General features: G+C 46.0%; 1 long non-coding RNA gene across 1 annotated transcript; it reads right to left on the bottom strand.

Moving 5' to 3' along the window:
• Positions 1-578: 578 nt before the first annotated feature.
• LOC116080365 lies at positions 579-7,657 on the bottom strand. The gene is made up of 2 exons (XR_004114421.1): positions 7,600-7,657; positions 579-920 (listed from the first exon to the last, which is right to left on the bottom strand). It is a non-coding gene; the product is annotated as an uncharacterized LOC116080365 (long non-coding RNA).
• Between the last annotated feature and the right edge of the window lie 514 nt (positions 7,658-8,171).

Here is an 8,171-nt window from a genome sequence, read left to right as displayed (position 1 = left end):
ACCCTTTCCTCCCCAACTTGTTTCATGGTCATGATGTTTGTGCAGGAATAGAAACCCTGACTAAGACATGGAGACAGACTGAACCTGGCACATGCCTCCGGGCCTTTGCACTCACAAGTCTCTTTCTCTGGAATGTTCTTTCTTTGGAGAAAAAAAAGGTTTATGTGCTAGCACCATAGCCTTCCTGGGCCTTGGCTCAATCTTTTCCTGACCTTTTTTTTTTTTTTTTTTTTTTTTTTTTTTTTTTTTTTTTTTTTGTATATATTATATTTATATGAGTACACTGTACCTGTCTTCAGACACACACCTGAGAGGGCATCCGATCCCATTACAGATGGTTGTGAGCCACCATCTGGTTACTGGGAACTGAACTCAGGACCTCTGGAAGAGCAACCATTGTTCTTAACCTCTGAGCCATCTAACTACCCTCCCCCCCACTTTTTTTAAATTGCAGCCATTCCCTGTCAAGCATCTTCTTCACTTGGGGTTCGCTCATGACTCTTTCTCTAGCATTTCACGATCACTTATACTTTCTGTTCATTGCCCCAAATTCAGCGTAAGCTCTACAAGGGCAGGGCTGTGTTTTGCTCGAGGTTTTATTTTTACTTCTAGTTATGTGTACATGCACGTACATGCAGCATCCATGGTGGCTAGAAGAGCACACCAGATCCTCAGGAGCTTTTCACACAGTTGTGAGCTGCCAGATGTGGATGCGAGGAAACAAACGCAGGTCCTCTGTGGGAACGGCATGAGCTGTCAACCTCTGAACCATCTCTGCAGCTCCAAGAGTGGAGGTTTTGTGATCGCATTTGCTGTGGTATCCCAGAGTTAGAACAGTGATGGGATCCTTGGAAGGAGATTATCAAATGTGAAGGGACGTAGATTTGAGCAAATAACTGAGTTTGTATTGTCCCTTGCTCCTAAAAAGAGGGATGAAAATTAAGCAGGAAAAGTACTGAAGATAAAAAACAAACAAGCAAACACGATCACTAACACAAACCCAGGGCTTATTCAGTGTCTGTTTTGAAATGCAGTGAGCACTTTGCTTGGATTTCCTTATTTAATAGCCTTTTATCTTTATTTCACAGACAAGGAAGTTGAGGCTTAAAAAACTGGAGTCACCTTTCAGGGTCAGGACCATTTCAGTCTAAGCTCAGATCCAGACTCTTTTTTTGTTTGTTTGTTTTTTTGTTTTCGAGACAGGGTTTCTCTGTGTAGCCCTGGCTGTCCTGGAACTCACTTTGTAGACCAGGCTGGCCTTGAACTCACAGAGATCTTCCTGCCTCTGCCTTCCAAGTGCTGGGATTAAAGGCTTTGACTACTTGGCCAGATCCAGGATGCTTCATTCTCAAAACAGATCGTGGGTCTGCCTGCTCTCCTCTTCTGTGAGCCCATGCCTCCATAGAAAACACCCTGGAAGTGCCCCTTACCTGGAGTGTGGAGTGTGGAGGGTGTGGTGGCAATGAGATGGGCTGATTGTTAGAAAGGCTTTTCTTGCCTCTAATTTACTTATTATCTAGACAATTGTTCCCTCCCCTCCCATGCAGGCTGCTGCGTCAGAGCTATCTCCAAGCTCCGACGCCCTGCCACAGGACACCTCACTTCACAGAGGACCCTGGCCTTAGGCCGTGGCTTGAACCACTCTGATCCACAATTCAGTCTACTCTGATGGAAGTGTTAGGGTCCCAGAGCCACTCACAAACCACACAAACACTGATCTCAGTCAGACAGGGATGGCTTATTGAATGCACACCCTAAGACTGGTTGATTAGAGTCATAGGTCAGAACTTAGGGGCTGAGGCTATGACCCGGAACATTTTTTAGGGCCAGTTTATAAAGGAAAAAAAAAAAAAACCCACAATGAGCAGGAAGTGCTGCTTAGTGGTCGGCTCTGACTCAAGCTACTTTGACTAGCTAGTTCTAACCGCCCTTTATTCCAATTTGTCCTAAGTGGTGCTTACAGTTGTTGATTAATGAACCTCAGAATATACAGAACAGAATAAGGTATGTGGTCAGCATAACCATGCTTTGAGTCATGTTATCTTTCTGTGTTAATGACTGACAGGCATATTATAGCAACAATATGAAATAGCTGATGGGGGCTGGTGAGATGGCTCAGCGGGTAAGAGCACTGACTGCTCTTCCAAAGGTCCTGAGTTCAAATTCCAGCAACCACATGGTGGCTCACAGCCATCCGTAATGATATCTGACGTCCTCTTCTGGTGTGTCTGAAAGCAGCTACAGTGTACTTATTTATAATAACAAATAAATCTTTGGGTCAGAGTGAGCAGGGACAAAGTGAACAGGATCTACTGGAGCAAGCAGAGGTCCTAAAATTCAGTTCCCAACAACCAGATGAAGATTCACAACCAACTGTCCAGCTACAGTGTGTACTCATATACATAAAATAAATATATCTTAAAAAAGAAACGAAAGAAATAGCTGGTGGGCATGGAACAAAATGGCTACAGCTCTGCCAGGAGGGTAGGGGGGTAGACCTCAGCAGGACTACGGGGCTTTCCCCTCCCACACCCCTGCAGCTCGAACTCCAGGCTATGGATTTGAGTGGGAGGATGGCAGAGGGGAGTCTAATCCCTTCTCTAAGGTAAAATGGTATGGAGCCCTTCCCAACCTTCCAGGAGGGGGCCAGTACTGACCCGAAACACCTCAGGAGTCGGTGTTAGAAGGGCCTGTGCCCACCAGCCCCCTTCCAGTTCCTGAGAAGAGCGTCCTGCCAAGAGTCCTAAAAGATTCACTTATTTGTTGGCCCTGAAATTATATCACTTCAGTTACAAGTTCTAAATTAGAAAATCTTTTTCCTCCTTGAATAAACCAAACTATTCAGAGGCTTGGATATTTTTCTCCATTCATTCATTCATTCATGCATGCATTTTTCAATACTGCCATAATTAGCTAGGTCTTGACAATTTAAATTGGCAATTGACTACTCAGAGGAGAGTGTACTTATTTCTTAAAGCTCAAAAACAATTTATATTAGAATTTAAAAGAAAAAGACTGTAGGGCAGGTAAGCTATAAATCTTGGCAGCTGCCTAGAGGAGGGAAATGGAGAAAATAGAAAGGGCCCTGCCCTTTTGGAGATAGACAAGCAGCCACATGGCTTCTGAGAAAGGGTGAAAAAAACCAAAGAACCAGACAGAAAAATAACTGATGTAGAAGTCAAAGAGACTTACAAAAGGTAAGAGGAGTTATCGTGTCACATGTTCCTGAGAGGTCCCACGGACAGCAGGAAGTTCAGTGTGGCTGGTCTCTCTCTCGATGGTGTCTTTTAGTCCTTACATAAGAGCTATTTTCTGAGCATCCACACTGTACCTCTTATGGACAGGGCAGCCACAGCATTTACATCGGGAAGCCCCTTTGAAGCTCTCTGCAGTCCCTCTCCAACGTGAGCTTTAATTGTCCTTGTGATTACAAGGTAAACCGTTGACAGGTGATAAAGGTAGGGAGTGTCCCATCCTCTAGAACAGATTCATGTCATTCCTGGGGTTAATAGGTTCCTGATTAAAGAAAGAAAGAAAGAAAGAAAGAAAGAAAGAAAGAAAGAAAGAAAGAAAGAGAGAAAGAGAGAGAGAGAGAAAGAAAGAGAGAGAGAGAAAGAGAAAGAGAGAAGGGGAAAGAAAAAAGATTGAATACAGCCCAGTTTCCTGTCTGCATGTGTCTGTTTCCCTTTGGCAAGCCCTAGTTTATCAAATCGTTTATCTCTTATACTAACAGGTAGATAGATGCTCTCAGGAATGCATCGAGGGAGGGGTGCGATTGTGGTGCAGCCTCTGGTTTGTACTGCACAGAGTAACAATAACTGGGGCCTTCTGGATGAAGGAATAGATCAAGAAAAGAAGTAAGGACAGTGCTGTGTGGGGTAGGTGCTGCAGGCTGGAGATCCTAGCATTCAAGAGGCTGAGGCAGGATTGAGAGCTCAAGGCTAGCCTGGGCTATAGAACCAGACCTTGTCTGAAAAAAAAAAAATGAACCAAGATGTGACCGTTTTTTCCTCTCAGGTTTGGTATTAGGTTATTTCTTCTATCCATTTGCTCGTTCACCATCCATTCAACATGTATGTGCTAGACTGGCCGGGACTGAGTCACTGTACCCAGGCTGAGGGAACATAGATTTCTTTCCTGTTTGATGACTTACCACAGGCTGAGAATTCTTTACTTACTTCTCACAATGGCTCCTAAGGTAGGTGTTATTTAACCCTGTTCTAGTACTAAGCAAGTTGGAGTTCAGAGACATTATATCGTGTACCTAAGGGGCCTCAGTAAGTGGCAGAGTTGCAATTTGTATCTAGGTCAGTGGACCTTAGCTAGAGGCGATGTGGTCCCCGGGGAGACACTGGACAATGTCTGGAGAAATCTGGGGTTGTGAGGTGAGAGTGGTGGGGGAGGGTACATGCTCTGGAGGAATAGAGGCGATGCGAAGACATCTATGTGTTATTTTAGACAGGGTTAGAGGAGGTAGAACCACCTCCTCGAATATCAATGTCAATAGTTCGAAGGGACTGAGGTCTAGTCTACTCAGTGTTCATCTTTTTTTATTATACCAAAGTAGTGGAGATAAGCAGTGGGTCACGAAAAAGTGATGCAGTATAAAAATGGAGTGAAGGTTTTCTAGGAGGTAAAGTACAAGTGGTAAGAAAGACGTGTGGGTGGAGCTACGTAAACCACCCAACCCTAACCCTGACCCTGACCCTGACCCTCTAACCCTAACCATAGCTCTCTAACCCTAACCTTAACCCTAGCCCTAATTCTCTAACCCTGCCCCATGCTCTAACCCTGAGTCACAGTCCAGAGGAGAGGTAGGAAGTACTTAGAATACAGGAGGCAGGGATTCAGGAAACAGAGACTATAAATGCAACGGGAAGAACTGGATGACTCTGAGCATGCCGAGGAAGGGAGAGGCAGAGGAAGTGAAGGCAAGTCAGGATGACTCCATTTTTCTGAGCTCCTCCTCCTCCTCCTCCTCCTCCTCCACCTCCTTCTCCTCCTCACTTCCCTGTCTCCCTGTGGGCTCCACATTCAGACTTTTGGTCCAAGCTCCCACATCCATCAAATTTAACACGGAAAAATCTCTGTTGCCTTTGTTTTGTTCACAGTGTCAAGAGCCAGCAACTCCCCCTGCGCACACCCCTGCCCCCCCCAAGCAGCAACAGACCTTCACACATCTTTTAAATATTGCCTATTTCTACATTTCCTGTTTATAGGGTCGTTTAAAAACTTTGGCCAGTGCCTAGGATTCTTCTAGAGACAGACAAGTGGCTCCTAAGAGAACCTCAGGGGAATGTCTAACTGAGGGAGGAGGGTAGGAAACCCTTTGTGTCTGTTTTCTCTGTAGTGTTTTCCAAAGGACATTGTCTGCTGACCAGACATGCCTGGGGCCTTGTGGATGGCCCTTCTCTCTTTCCTGACCCCTTAAAGGTGCCAGTCTAGGCATCTGCCAGAGAACCAGCACTATGGTTGGGCCCGAGTCCCATTGACAGGAACATGTGTGTTTCTAGTTCCTGGATAGCCTTGCTGAGAGGCCACCTCATGTCTTAAGCCTTTGGGAAGATTTTCTCAGTAAGAAGTCTGTGGGATTACGGATGTAGTTCAGTTAGTAGAGTGCTTGCCTAGCAGCCAAGAACACGAAGCCTTGGGTTTAATCCCCAGCACCATATAAACCAGGTGTGGTGGCACACACCAGTATTTCCAGCCCTCCAGAGGCCAAGGCAGGAAGATCCACAAGAAAGATTCAAAGTCTTTCTTGGCAACACAGTGTGTTTGAAGCTAGCCTGGGATCCATGAGACCGTTATGAAAATAACAATAAAAATAAAGAAGGTCCTAAACATGAACCAGTTGCTACTGTTTTTAACAGCTTGTCCTGCAGCTGTCATGGTGGCTCTGAAAAGGGAGGTGTCCACCTCTGAGCCACCTACCAGCTCTGCAGCCTCTCTCATCCATCTCTTATAGGCTACTCCTCACCTTCTCTCCATTCAGCCTTCCTGTGTTCCTTTCCTCCAGCTCCCACGCCTTGCCTCCTCCTTTTTTTATTTCTCCTAGTTTGCCCCCTACCGCCAGGAGCAGGGAGAGAAGCCAGCTTCTTCCTTGACTTCCCCATGTGTGCCTTCTCTTCCCTCTTAAGGCTTCTGGATTTACAAGCACACACACACGCACACATGTGCGTGGTCATCTCTACATGTTATATAATCCATTCTTGGGAAAGAATTGGACATCCATGTGCCTGTGGCACTGTCTATGGCGTAGTGTTCTGGGAGACAAAGTACTCCAAACTCAGCGGCCTGGGTTGGAATCTGGCCTTCTTCCTTACTAGAAGCTCTAGCTATGTTTTAAAATTCCTTCATAGTCAAATTCCCTCGGCCTATTCATTGACACTAAGAGGAGCGCCTACCTCACAGGGTTGAGCGCTGAGTGCTACAGAGAGGATTTTGTGAATGAGGCAAATAAGTAGTTTGGACAAGGCCTAGCCCTTGAGGAGTTTTGTTACCTATGTGAAAAGACTTTTGTCTGCTCTAGTTCTAGAAGGGGTTCTACTGAAGGAGGCAGAAAAGAAGGGAAAATCCTAAATTAGAAAAGTAGCAGACCTCTCCATGAAGCCACAGTGACTCCGGCCCCCTTCTGGGGAAGAAAAGGCTGTAAAAGCATGCTGAGTCAGCAGCCATTGTATTGTGGTGACCAGGAAAGGCTGAACCAGATGACCTCATTAGCACAGTGGGAGCACTGGTAGCAAAGCAACCTCACTGAGGGAGGAAGGCAGTCCTATCTGGGCGGAGCTGCAGGAAGAGCACCAGGCTAGGGCAGCGCTGAGCCTGTGATGTTATCAGAGGACCCGAGGGGACAAAGGAGAAAATGTGCTTCCTGAGAATGTGCTCGAGGGTGGGTAGGTGGAATTGGAACGTATATGAGGGGGATGCAACGTCTTCAACTACCCTCACGGAGTACCAAGCACACACATGGTGCATAGACGTACATGCAGGCAAAACACTTAAACATAAAACAAAATGAATAAATCTAATTTGAAAAAGAAATAATATTTTTATCCAGCAAACAAGCCAATTTTCAGGTCCAGGACCTCTTTCTTGGGTTCCTGTCTTAATTGAAGGGCCACCTCTCCAAGGGGAGAACACTCTAGGGTACCCAGAGTCTACACCCAAGAACACCATTCATCCCGGAGCATCAGTTGGGTCTGTGGTCCCCAGACTCGCACAGGTACAGAGTTGCTGTGGAGCTCCGCCTTGGGGACCCTTCTGGGTTACGGTTTTCTTTTGTGATGTGTGGACTGGAAGAGGTAACTCCCAGAAATGGGAGCAACCAAACTGAACTGCAGGGGTGATGAAGGCTGTTGCTTAGACAAGGAAAGAATACGTATAGCTGAGGCTAGACCAAGCTCAAAGTTTCCTTTCTCTGACCTCATCTGAGAGAGGAGGTACCAGAGACATTTCTGGGCAAGAGCTGCCAAGAAGCAACTCTTAAGGATTATTTTTTCTGGTACCTCCTACAGCATTCCCAGTCAAACAAGACCAGGTCAACCAGATGCTGGAAGTCACAGAACAGCTAGGAACTCAAAAGAACAGTCAGATGTGTACCTAACGTTGTGGCTGTGTCCGTGTCCCAATATAGACGCTTTCTCTGTGGCGTGGCTCGTGGCTCCGGAAGGAAACAGCTTCCCACGCAACAGGTCAGTCACGTGGCCAAGCAGACTGCAGTGACTCAGCGGGAAGAGCGTTCTTGGCAGGGAGCTTGCCCAAGCGATAGGCAGGGCTGGTGTGGACCGGCTGACTAGTCACTCTGCTTATTTTTCCACATGCTATCCGCAGTGCCCTATCTGCCGTGACCCTCCCATGACCCTCATTCATTTTTCAATTTTTGAGTCAAATAGTAGCAAAAGTACCCTCAAGTTCCTAGCCGAAAGATACTTTTTGTGAACAAAGCCAAACATCCAGCATTTCACAGCAGGCTGTCAAGGAGGTCCTGTGGTTCAGAGTTAAGAGGCCTCAGGTGGCTCAAAGAAGTGCTGTTTACCAGCTTGGAAGAAAACACTTCGGTATTCTTTTTTTTTTTAAGATATTTTCTTTATTTACATTTCTTTATTTCCCCTCCAAAAAACAAAGAAACAAACAAAAACAACAAAAACAAACCCCTATTGCCTCCCACTTCC

This window comes from Mastomys coucha, unplaced genomic scaffold, assembly GCF_008632895.1.
Source record: "Mastomys coucha isolate ucsf_1 unplaced genomic scaffold, UCSF_Mcou_1 pScaffold6, whole genome shotgun sequence".
NCBI lineage: Eukaryota > Metazoa > Chordata > Mammalia > Rodentia > Muridae > Mastomys > Mastomys coucha.
The sequence above is the reverse complement of the archived record's forward strand: the minus strand, read 5'-3'. Positions and strand labels throughout refer to the sequence as shown.